This window comes from Cebus imitator, unplaced genomic scaffold, assembly GCF_001604975.1.
Source record: "Cebus imitator isolate Cc_AM_T3 unplaced genomic scaffold, Cebus_imitator-1.0 Scaffold493, whole genome shotgun sequence".
Lineage (NCBI taxonomy): Eukaryota > Metazoa > Chordata > Mammalia > Primates > Cebidae > Cebus > Cebus imitator.
The window spans coordinates 669208-681661 of NW_016107808.1; positions in this window are offsets into that span (position 1 = coordinate 669208).

A 12454-nucleotide genomic window follows, 5' to 3' on the forward strand; every position below is an offset into this window, starting at 1 on the left:
GAGAAAATTGAAAGCTTTAAGGCACAAAATGTTCAATGTATTAAATAGCAGAAAACTGGACATTGCATGTGTATTGTATAAAACTAAGCTGATATCCTCTGTAAAGTGGTGTAAAGTTTTCTGCAGTTTATTTTTCTCAGGAGATGACAAAGCTCAGGACCAGCCAGTGAAGGGAACTCAGTTATCATACCAGACTCACAATTACAAGGTCTAGACACTGGCATAATGGCACAGTGTAGATGAAATTGTATACCCTGGCATCAGTGTCAAAGCAGAAGTCTACCAAGCTTTACAAAAAATGTAATGAAGCTCCTATTAAAATCAGTCTCTCTATTAAGATTAAAATGGACAGTCCCCATTTTCTCTGCTTAGCAAATTCGAAACTATGTGTGCAGGAAAATAATATCACATGGAGTGTCTAACTTCTTTGATAACTAATGTCTTGCCTTCATCTAAAACTTCCTCCTACCAAAAGACAGAATCGCATAACCAAAAGGAAGATTAAAAAATAAAATAAAAACAGAGCTGAGGTATTCTAGAAATTAGAGTTGGAAGACAAATAATGGCAGATAAGAGGAAAAAGTGAATAATTTTATTAGAGTATTAGAATTTATTATTTTAACTAGAAATTTTGAAAAAAACAAACTAAATAAAATTATAAACTCAGTAGATGGATTTTACTGCAGGTTAGTCATAGCATAATAATATATTGGGGTACTGCACGGATGCTCAAACCTATAAATTAGACTTCATCAGAGTCTAAAGATTCTTTTAAGAGGAAGAAAACCGGGGAGAAAAATATTTGTATACCAAATATCTAACAAAGGATTCATATCCAGAATATGCAGAGTAGTCTTAAAAGTCGACTGTAAAAAGTTAACAATAATCTAACTGGGAAATGGTCAAAAGACATGAACAGACATTTCACTGAAAAATGATCTATAGATGGTAAATAAGCACATGAAAAGATGTTCAATCATTTGTCTCAAGGTTCTCCAGAGAAAGAGAGGCAATAGAAGATCTATCTATGTATCTATTTATCTATCTATCTATCAATCATCTATCTCTATCTATCTATATAAGATTTGTTATAAGGAATTGGCTTACACAGTCATGGAGGTTGAGAAGTCCTATGTTCTGCTATCTGCAAGAAAGAGAGTGGTGTAGTTTCAGTCCGAGCCCAAAGGCCTGAGCCTCAGGGGAGTTGATGTTAAATGCCAAACTCCAAGTGCGAAGGCCCAGTGACCAGAGGAACCACTGTCTAAGTCCTGGCCTAAATTCAAACGCCCAAGAACCACAGTACTTTTGTTCACCTGCAGCTGAAGACAAATGTCCCAGCTGAAACATAGAGTGAATTCACCCATTCTCTGGCTTTTTATTTTATTCAGGCCCTCAACAAATTAGATAATGCCCACTTACACTGAGGAGGTTCATCAACTGTACTCAGTTCACCAATACATATGCTAATTTATTTCAGAAACACCCTCACAGAAACACCCATAATAATGATTCACTAGTTATCTGAGCATCCCTTACCACAGTCAGGTTGACACATTAAACGAACCATAACAAGAAGATCCCTTGTCAACTGGGCACATATGCAGATCTCCTTAAGCCAAACTTAATCTCCAAATTAAGACAGTAAAATGGTCATAATTCCTCCTGACATAATGCAAGTATTCTGCATACAACAAAAAATGCATTGATCTCCCCACAAGAGAAAGTGAAGTCCTTGAGTGACATTTACTCCTCTCCTGACATCCTATAAGCTAAATACTATGATGTAACATTAACTATACTTAAATACTAATATAAAGTCAATATGTTTTATTTTAAATGAGAATAAGAGGGAAAATAAAGGCATTTGCTTTACACACACACACACACACACACACACACACACACACACACACACACACACACATATATATATATATACTCACACACATGTATTTCTGTATACATACAACTGTATTCATAACAAAATAAGAAGAATGAAATATTCATTATGATGACAGCCCTCCTTTTGAAAACTGGTCACATGGTCATGGCTGGTATTTCTAACTACCTTCTTCTACAACTCATTCTGTATTCCATTTACCTTTAGCAAGCATCGTAGCTGGTTGTCATTTTTTACCTGGCAGGGTGACGAAACCTTAATTCCAGAAGGGCCTATGCCAATAATAGTCCTGCCTAAATTGGGCTATTTTAGATTTTCACTGATCTTAATTACAGTGCACAGGCATAATAAGAGAATCCATACAAGATTTCTTGTATTCTATACATATTCTTCCCTCTGGAACTAAGATCTCTCGGCCAGCAGAGCATAAAGTCACAGGAACAGGAAACAAAATTTTTGCTTGTAGTCCATTAGAGGTAATAATGAATGGTACTACCATTCAAATTTCCATCTGAACTCCTGAATCCTGGTAATCAGAGAAACAGCACTATATATTGAACACTAATTAAACTGAATTGCATTCAATTCCATTGAAGGGGAATCCTCCCAGTGATGTGCTATAGCAAAAATGCCATAGACTGGATAGTTTAAACAACAAAAATGTATTTCTCATGGTTCTGGAGGTTTGAAAGTCTGAGATAAGATTACCAGTATTGCTAGGTTTCGGCTATGACCTTCTCCCTAGTGTGCAGATGGGTGTCTTTTTACTGTGTCCTCACATGTTGAAAAGCAAACAACCAAGAAACGAAGCTACGGTTTATCTTCTTATAAGGGCATTAATTTAATTAGTGTTAGTCCTTTTGGGCTGCTCTAAAAAGATAACTTAGAATGAGTTATGTATAAATAACAGAAGTTTATATCTCACAATTTTGGAGTCCGTGAAGTCCAAGATTAAGGCACTGACCAGTTTTGTGTCTGATGAAGGCCCATTCCTCATAGATGGCACACCCTTGCCATGTCCTCACATTGTAGAAGGGATGAATGCTGTGTCCTCGCATGCTTGAAGGGATAGAAAGAACCAGAATGTTCCCTTAAACTTATTTTATAAGAGCACTAATCCCATTTATGGGGGTGGAGTCCCCATGACTGAATTACTTTCCCCCCACCTATTATTACATTGGGTATAATGTTCTAACATAAAAATTTTGGGAGGATACCAACATTCAGACCATAGCATCATTTGTGGGGGCTCCACATTCATTACCTGATTAGCTACCTAAGGCCCTATCTCCTAATACTATCACATTGTGTATTAGGATTTCCACATATAAAGTTTGGAGGTAAACAAAAGTTCAGTCCATAATACATGGTGTCAAAATTGTAACTGTAAGAAGTGAGTGTTTGGGAAGAAATATAAGGGTGATTCTAGGCACTAGTAATTTTGTTTTATGGTCTTGTTTAGGTTCTGGTTACATACATGCATTCGCTTTAAGAAAGTTATTCCAGCTTTACACTTAGGACTCTTGTATTTTTCTGAATAGATATTGTAGTTCAATAAAAAATGTACTTAAAACAATCTTATTTCTAAGGGAAAGGAGTTCTGAAATATAACATAACCACTTTGACATACTAAAATACTCTATGAAGCATTATATATTAAATGCAATATAGAAACACACACATATACATATATATATATGTATATATTTCCATGTGTAGATACAAACTGACATAATCAATGATTGAGTCATATATACTTAGATATGATTTGAAATGTCTTCCTTTCTCAATCAGATCCTGAGGCTAGAAAATGTAAGCAGAGATGGTAGCTATACAGTCTGCAATGGTGCTAATGAACAATCAATTCTATGAAAATGTCAAACTATCAAAGAGGCCAGATTTATCAACATAATAAATGAGCTTTAAGAAATTAAAAAAATTTCCCTACCATTTAGATCCTTGATCATCCTGCTTAATATCTTAAACAAGCTTATCTATTACAGGAAATGGAATAAAGGAGGTGATAACTAGAGGGTAATTAATTCCATTTGCACACAATCTCTTCACTGTTGGAAATTGCAGATACACATAAAATACAAAACTGGTGGTTCATCAGAGAGTAAATTTTCAAACATTAACTTTCTAATAAGGTCATGATAAATCTTGATTAAAGGCATGTCAAACCAGTTGCTTGTTATTTAAAAGAAAAGAAGTCTAGAAAGAAATATGTATGCATTAACATTGAAATTAGAAAATTCAATACATTTATAAAACCCAGGCAATTAAAGACTTCAAGTTGCTTTTTATACTAAAAATTGAAAATGTCAATTCTATAATAAAGAGAAATCTTATTTCTATCTGCTAAAATCTTTGGCTTCAGATAGCCATTGTTAATTTTCAAAAGATGAAAAAAAAAAAAAAACTTACTCAAATGGCATGTATTATGTATCCAAATGATGTAAATTACAAATCTGTTCTGTAAAATTCAAGAGGAAACCAAAATCATGCATGCAAATACCCACACACTGACACTCACACATACATCCTTACATACATTAATTATTACTAATACAGTAGTAGAGCTAATCTGAATAATAATGACAAGTTTCCAAGATTATAATAGAGACAAAGGAGGCTAAAAAAACCCTATTTTAAGATAGTTATATACATTTCTGTGACAGGAAGCAGGTTGAATTCTAAGGGCTGATAGGGAGAAGCAGAAATAAGAGAAGCCATACTTTTTTTGTTGAATGTAAAACCAAGATCTCTATGAGATAAACAGACACACACACGCATGTGTCTATGCATATGCAGACACACACACACACATAAAAAAACACTTTGTACATCACACATTACACATACATTACAGAGAATTAAAGTCTCAAATGAAACTTTTATGGCCTGTTGAAACTTACAAAATCTTCCAGTCAAAAATTGCCCTATTTGAAGGGCCTGCCTTCCACAACAGTGGGGTCCCTGATTCTCTACTCACAACATCTACATCCATTAGATAGAAAACTCCTTTTGAATGAGGGACTGATTCAATATTTATATCAGTTGCTATGGCCTGAAGGTTTGCGTCCCATCAAAAAAAATGCATTTTGAAATTTAATCTACAATGTCAGTGTATTTGGTTGTGGGACCTTTCAGAGATAACTACATCAAGAGTAGAGCCCTCAGGAATGGAATCAGTGCCCTTATAAAAGCAGCTCGAGAGATATTTACCTGCCCCTTCTGTCACGTGGGTACACAACAAAAACTGCTGTTTATGAAGCAGGAAGTGACTCCCACCATACACTAAATCTGCTGGCACCTTGATCTTGAACTTTCTGGTTTTCTAAAACTGTGAGAAACAAACTCCTCCTGTGTGTAAAACAGCTAGTCAGTGGGAGTTTGTTATAGAAGCCTGAATGGACTAAGACACCAATGCATTAGTAAAGTTATCATCAAAGTAATACATACGTTCAGGAGCTAAAGTGTTCATAACGACTTTAGGACATGAAAATGATAATTGGCCAGACTGACCTAAATACATCAGCACACCACAAAGAATCTCCCCAGGAGAACTAAATATCTGAAGAATTGCTGACACCACCGAGTTCACTAAATTTTTTAGCGTCTATTATATAGTAAGCACTGATCTAAACATTAGGGCCACAAAGATAGATAATACATAGTATCTCTTACCATCACATTTTTATAGTCTATTAAGGGAGATACATGCAAACAATCTTAATCCCAGATAATATCGGGATTGTGGCAGCAAACTATATGTGCATAATATGATCGTGTGCCTCCAAAGTAAGAATAATGAGACATGCCCATTAGATTTTGCAATTAGATGGTCAGTGATGATCTTAGTGAAATAACTTCCTGCCATTCTTGGTATAAGAGTCACATTATAATGAGTTGAGAAAAGCAATAACAATGAGAAAATCATGATAGAAAGTTCTGATTATGGACAACAGCAGGAGCTGAACAGGACGAAGAGTTAAGAGGAAGTATGTGTGTATACATGTGCGTTAGAATGAATGCCATCTGGATATATCCGTAAGTTTGGAAGGAAAGAGTGAGTGGGAAGAAAGAAGTTTAAAATAAGAAAAGAAAGTGAATGAAAAATTGTTATCTATGGGAGATGGAAGTGGACAGGATAGAGCACAGAATATGAGATCATACAGAACAGGAAGGACCCCTCTACAAAGTTCCTAGAGTTTAGAATAGAGAATGTTTTTCTCTATTCAGAGTGTTTCCATCCAAATATTTTATTCTAGGTAAATACCTCTCCTCTCAAAACCCTTCTTACCTGTCATATCTATGAAGAGTTTCTCTGAAATCTCATGGTCTCCCAATTGTGACCCCACTCAACTTTTATATATATGATCTCAATATTTTTACCATGTTTGCTCTTATTTGTTTACTGTATGCAACTAGACCAACACTGTAAGTTCCTTGAATCCAGATACACTATATGGTTCATGTATATTTTTTTATTACATCCTAGTATAGTGTCAGACTTATGACTTGCATTTAAGAGATACTTGGTAAATATAAAAGAAAATGATTGTCTATAGAATAGTGTGCAAAGTAGGAGGTAGAGATGGCGTTGCAGAAGATTTTGCCCAATTATAAATTATGCACAAAACTAAACATACTCTCAGATGTGAAAATAAATAACCATAACAACAAAACTTTTATAAGCAACCATCAAGCAAAACTGGAAAATGTGAAACTTCCATTAGCAATAAATAATTAGAATATTACATATAGAAATCTATAAAACGCAACCAAATTTATACTCCAAGCAAAATCCATAGTTTTGAATTCTTTCATATTTTAAAAAATAATGTATGAAAAATTTTTAAAAAATGAACATTCAACTCAAGACACTAGAATTATTTTTAAAAATAAAATGTGTTATGAATAAATTACTATGCATAAAAGCAGCTTGTCTTTCCACAGGCTCATGCCTGTAATCTCAGTGCTTTGAGAGGCCGAGGCAAGTTCATGGCTGTAGTGAGCAATGATTGTACCAGTGCCCTCCAGTCTGAGTGACCAAATGATTCTCTCTCTCCAACAAAAAGGGGGAAAAGCAGCAAAAACTTTCTTAAAAATCCACATATCACAGGTATTCCCCTGCACCCTCAAGGAAAGATACACATTTCTCCTGAGTATTTTGAAAACCATAAAACTGGAAAAGAAAGGTTAAACATTTGACTTTGTTTTTTTTTTGTTTGTTTTTTTTTTTAGAGGGAGTCTAGCTCTGTTGCCAGGCTGGAGGGCAGTGGTGTGATCTTGGCTCACTGAAACCTCTGCCTCATGGGTTCAAGTGATTCTCCTGCCTCAGCCCCCCGGAGTAGCTGGGATTACAAGTGCATGCTGCCATGCTCAGCTAATTTTTTTTTTTATTTTTTGTAGAAAGGGGGGTTTTACTGTGTTGGCTAGGATGATCTTGATCTCCTGACCTCATGATCTGTCCACCTCAGTCTCCCAAAGTGCTGGGATTTCAGGCATGAGCCACCATGCCTGGCCTTGACTACTAAGTATACAAATATTTTAAATATTATTAAGTATTTATAATTTGAAGTATTAAATATTAAATATTTAGTAAACTATAATGTATTATAAAGTGGATATTAATTTGTCATAATATTTAAAATTTGCAAAATTTTCCTAATCCATACTGTGAAAATAAATGATTATCTGTATTTCAGAAGAATTCACATTTTTGTAGGGAATTCAGGTGTAAAAGCATAGGCTCAGTGTCTTTAAAGTTACATTCTTCTCTTTTGGAATTAGATGGATTTGTAATTCATTTACTTAATGGACTATCCTCTTTGAATTTGGATCTTTCAACAAAAATGTTGGATAATGACAAGCAACACAGTGAAACCCCATGTATACTAAAATACAAAAAATTAGCCAGGCATGGCGTCATGCATCTGTAGTCCCAGGTACTTGAGAGGCTGAGGCAGGAGAATTGCTTGAAGCTGGGAGGCAGAGGATGTGGTGAGCCAGTATCATGCTACTGCACTCCAGCCTGGGTGACAGAGTGAGGCTCCATCTCCAAAAAAAAATAATAGTAATAATAAATGCTCTTCTGAAGAGTGTGAAAAATATAGTATTTTTTAATGATTTGTCTTTAAATGAAAAAGGCAGAAAGCAAATATACTGTATGATTGTGTGTATGAAAATACATACAAACATAGTAACAGAAAATAGTATTTTTAATAGGATTAGGGATAAATTTGAATTTTCTGTATTGGGCACCTTTTGTATTCTTGAACTATAATTCTTTTACAAAATTGTATTAAAACACGAGGATTTGGAGCAACAGGAGCTCTCATTCATTGTTGGTGGGATTCCAAGATGGTATAGCCACTTTGGATGACAGTTTGTCAGTTACTTACATAACTGTAGTGTTACCATACAATTCAATAAGTACACTTCTTGATAATTACACAAATCAGTGGAAGACTTATGTCCACACAAAAATCTGAAAGCATAAGGGAAATGCAGAGATAATGGTAAAAGAGTACACAATTTCAGATATAAGATAAAGAAGCTCTGAGGATGTAATTTATATCATGGTGACTAGAGTTAATAAGATTATATCGTATACTTGAAATTCTCTAAAAGAGAGTAGATCTTAAGTTTCCTTAACTCCCTACACAAACACACACACACACACACACACACACACACACACACACAGGCGCATGTGCGAAGCATACCTATCTGTAGTTATGGAAGTGTTGATTAATTGTAGTGGTCATGACACAATGTGTCTGTATATCAAATCATCATGTTGTATAACTTGAATACATACAATTTTCATTTGTCAATTAATATCTCAATAAAATTGGGAAATAGCCTTACTCCTGTAAATGTTTATAACAGCTTCACTTATATTTGTCAAAACTTGGAAGCAACCAACATGTCCTTCAACAGGTGAATAGGTAAACTGTGGTACATTCATACAATAGAATACTTTAGTGATAAAAAGGGATGTGCTATCAAGACATGAAAAAATATGGAACAATCTTAAATGCATATCGTTAAGTGAAATAAGCCAATCTGAATGTGCTACTGACAGTTGAGGTGGAAGCCAATCTTCCTAACACAGGTCTGGAATACCAGACAGTCAGAACTGGAAGATGTGCAGGTGGGAGTAACAACACAGAAGGTGAATATGTAAAGGAACATAAAAGAAATGGCTGCATCTGACCACACTGGCCACCTCCCATTCCAGTTTATACAGAAGCATCCCAGTCCTTACTACCAAAAGACTGTTCTCTAAAGAAATGATATGTTCAGCCTAGGAAAGTCAGGCTCATTGGAAAGTTTTCAGCACACGTGATTCTGTTTTAATTAATTATGAAGTGATAAGAAACAGAGTGAATTGCTTATTAACAAATCCTCCAATGCACAATAAAGAAAAGTTGAGTAGGCTACAATATTTATTCATTTACACAGAACTCTTCCCTTTCAGACAAGGAAGGTACCTATCAGGGAAACAATCTGCAAATAGGGAACCTAGGTCTCAATTTTTACAAAATGACTAACCATCAAAGATAAACCCATATTTGAAAAAAAATATTGTACAAAATAGAATGATCAGAAGGATTAAATTGAATATTTTACCCTAGAAGAAATACATACAACTCAAGGAAGAAATATAAAAGAAAAATATAATTAGACTACTCAAGTATATTTGGGATAATACCAATTTCACCACTAAAAAAGGGAAGGATTTTATACAAAAGCAAATATAAGAGAACAAATGAGTATGTATAGAAATCTAACATCATCAATTAAAGTTGGAAGTCATTAGAAATAATAAAACATATAATCAAGAATATCTCTTGAAAATAGAGTTAAAAGACCAGGTGTGGTACTTCACACACGTAATCCCAGTGCTTTGGGAGGCCAAGGTTGGAAGATAGCTTGAGGCTAGGATTTCAAGACCAGACTGGACAACATTGCAAGATCTTGTCTACAGGTGTTTTTTAAAAATTAGTGGGAGGTGGTGGCACACACAGGTAGTCCTAGTTACTCAGGAGGCCAAGGCAGGAGGATCACTTGAATGCAGGACTTTCAGGCCATGGTGAGCTATGAATACAGCACTGCATTTCAGCTTGGGTGACAGAGTAAGAGGATGTCTCTTTAAAAAACAGAGTAAAAAAGACAACATATTGGAGAAATGTGACTAATAGGACTTTCAAAAACAAATTACAGAGAGGAAGTTACAAAGGGGAAAAATATTACTCATAACTAAAGACAGGCAGGAATGAATCATCTGACTCTTTAGATTGAACAAATCACCACATACCAAGCAGGTCACTGACTCTACCAGTATTTACTAACTGCCTACTAAGGGCAGGCCTATTTCTGGGTGCTTGTGATACAGCAGTGAACAAAACAGACAAAAATCTTTCTGGTTTTATGTAGCTGACATTCTAGATGAGGGAATCAGACAATAAATTAAAAAATATGAAATCTGTAGTATGTCAGATGGCTATGACTATTATGGAGAAAATAAAACAATAATAAATAAAAAGTGCTGGGGAATTTCCTGCCTTTAAATAAAAGAGTCAGGAAAAACTTCCACAATAAGGTGACATGCCATCACAGATCTGAAGAAATTAAGAGACTGAGCCATGCAAATATCTCTAGAAGAACATTCTGAGTGGAAGAAACAACAAATGTGAAAACCTTGAGATAGGAGCATATTTAGTATACACTATCAATAGCATAGAGGCCAAATCTCTGGAATGCAGAGCAATAGAAGTTGAAGTCAGAGATGAAGGGCTTTGCAAGCCATTGTAAGAACTTTAAACTTTTCTTTCCAAGAAATGGGAAGTCTGGAGGATTTTGAGGGCAGTCCCAGTGATGTGATCTCATTTACATTTTTAAAGAATCCCTCTGGGTTTTCTAATGAGGATTCTGTCATTACAGCAGAACAGAAGCAGAGGCTCCTCTGTAAGAGAAAGCGTTGAATTAATTCCAAGTGAAAACATGGACCCTACTACTTCAGCAACACCATATATCAAATCCTTCATAGAACCACACTCTCAGCTACTGCAAAACATCAGTGACATAGAGGACTAGCTTCACAAGTATTCTTTTATGGTCCCATCTATCAGTGTCTCTTTGTAGATTGCAGATGTAAAACCATATTACAGCCATTTGCAACATGACATCAATGGCCTCTTTCACACTTTAAAAAGCACTGAGCAATAAAATTATATTTATTTGTAAGACAGAGCTAACAACTCAAATTCTAGAGTCAATAAGTTATGTTACTTATTACGACAGTGTTATATGTAATTAATTTTGGCTTTTTAAAAAGAACCTGCACAGTGTTCAGAGACAGATAGATTCTTTCCTAATTAAAATCAACACTCTGACACCAAACTAATAAATTCACATTTATTTTCTAAGCAGAAGATACTAGTACCTAAGTGTCTTTTTTCCTTTTGGGAGAATTTTATTATCAGTAAACTCTTAAATCAATTCTCACAACTCTTAGAAGATTAGACAAAAACACGAATTTAGTAAAGTGAATAAAGAGAAATAACATCAATTAATCCCATATGAGTTCATTGTATCTTCATATTTATTGATGTTTTCCCTACAACCACATTGATTTTTTTTAATCAAGGTGAAATTCACATAACATAAAATTAACTGTACTAAAGTATACAATTTAGTGGCATTTAGTATATTCACAATTTTGTATGACCACCACCTTTATCTAGTTCTAAAAATTGTTTAACAACCCTAAATAGACTGTTCACAGTAAGCAGCCATTTCTTTCAGCTCCTGAGAACCATCAACCTGCTTTCTGTCTGTGTCTCTACAGATTTGCCTATTCTGGACATTTCATATAAATAAAAACATGCAATAGGGGACCTCTTGTGTCTGGCTTTTTTCATTTAGCACAATATTTTGAAGATTCATAGTATAGCATGTTATCAGTACTTCATTTCTTTTCATTGCTATAGAACATGATATTGTATGAAATTCATTATTTTTTATCCATTTATCAGTTGATGGACATTTGCATTGTTTTCCCCCTTTGGCCATTGTGAACAGTGCTGCTATATATATTCATGTAGAGGGATTAGTTTAAATGTCTCATTTTGCTTTGTTTGGTTATTAACCAAAGAGAAGAAGTTTCTGGGTCTTATGGTACATTCATGTTTAACTTTTTAAGGAACCCATTTATTGTTTTTGAGTTCTTACAACTCAGCTAATATGTGAAGCTCTGTAATACATCTAGTTTTGTAAACCCTTTAAAAGTTATTGAGAACCCAATTTTATGTTGGAATCATAATGAAGCGATTGTGACATGCTGCTAAGAAAACAACTTAGTATGCTGTTTTCTTCAATAACTTCCAAACAAGCTCACATTTCAACTTTTGAAGGTAATAGCCATATTTCTTTGAGGTGGTTGAGGTCTAAGTGACAAATTTGTCCATTTTATTAACTTAATTGAGTTGTTGATTTCTATTCATTCATTAGTATGTTTATTCATGTAATCATTTATTC